The sequence below is a fragment of the Mandrillus leucophaeus genome, unplaced genomic scaffold, assembly GCF_000951045.1.
Source record: "Mandrillus leucophaeus isolate KB7577 unplaced genomic scaffold, Mleu.le_1.0 Scaffold285, whole genome shotgun sequence".
NCBI classification, from domain to species: domain Eukaryota; kingdom Metazoa; phylum Chordata; class Mammalia; order Primates; family Cercopithecidae; genus Mandrillus; species Mandrillus leucophaeus.
In genome coordinates, this window is record NW_012102976.1 from 917168 (window position 1) to 918356 (window position 1189).

Sequence of the window (1189 nt, forward strand, 5' to 3'; positions counted from 1 at the left end):
GTCTCTACAAAAAATACAAAAAGAATTAGCCAGGCGTGATGGTGTGTGCCTGTAGTCCCAGCTACTCAGGAGGCTGAGGTGGGAGGATCACTTGAGCCCAGGAGGCTGAGGTTGCAGTGAGCCAAGATTGCATCACTGCACTCCAGCCTGGGTGACAGTGAGATCCGGTATGAAAATTATATATATATATATCTTACCCTGTGAATTAAAGTTTACATTTCTTTTCCTTTCCCCCCACTTCCCCACTGAAAACTTTGTATTGGCCTTTTGGGTAGAAATGGGAACTTATTTACCAGGAAGAATAATCCCATCACACTTCTGCTGGACCCATTGCATGACCTCCTCTTTACTGACTCTGTTTGTCCCCAGTGCAGCCTGTCCCACACTTCTTGTCTGCGATGCTAAAACCTTGCCTATCCAGCACCACATTGAAGTCCAGGTCATAGATACCAGTGCTTGAGTCATATTTGATACCTATATCAGTGTGTTTCTGGATCCCAAAACCAAAGTTTCTAGTGTCTGAGGGGTTATTTTTTTTGTTTTCTTAACTCACATTCCTACACCTTTAGACCTTTCTCCAGGATTGTTTCTGCCTTGGCCCCTCAGAGTGTGCAGTGAACGGCAATCTCTTCATTTCTCCTGATGCTGAAGCACCTGACACTGTACTTGGCTTTGGAAAACACGGGCGTCTGGCCTGTGAGCTGCTCAGGTCAGTCTGTCTTTACCCTCCCCACACAGATATTGAGGCGAGTCTGTGGATGTGAAGTTCCCACGTGGGGATCTTCTTTTCACCTTGATTCTGTACCATTGAGGAGGACAGGAAGAGCCAAATTTCTTCAGTAAAATTAAAATTTAAAGAAATCACTCCTCAATGTTAAATTCTGCTCAGAGTCCTTCAGAGAGGTCCTCGATACCTGGATAAAGCTGGGGTTTCTTCAGTACCTTCAAGACCAGATGTCTCTCCTAAGAATAAGTGTGGTTCTTTCAGAACCTCAGAAATTAATAGGACACAGGAGATTATTACACCATCACCTATTAACACTTGGGGCTTTAGAAAATGTTCCCCGGCAAAACAATCTTCTCAGTAACCTGTATTTATAGAATTCAGACTCAACTATTTTGTCAAAGCCTAAAGGAGAAACTCAAGATGTTCTAAGGGAAGGAGTGAAGTGAAGGTCTTCTTGGATCA

The 1189-nt window shown here is 43.7% G+C and overlaps 1 pseudogene; it reads right to left on the bottom strand.

Moving 5' to 3' along the window:
* Positions 1-285: 285 nt before the first annotated feature.
* LOC105543552 lies at positions 286-808 on the bottom strand (annotated as a pseudogene).
* Positions 809-1189: the final 381 nt, after the last annotated feature.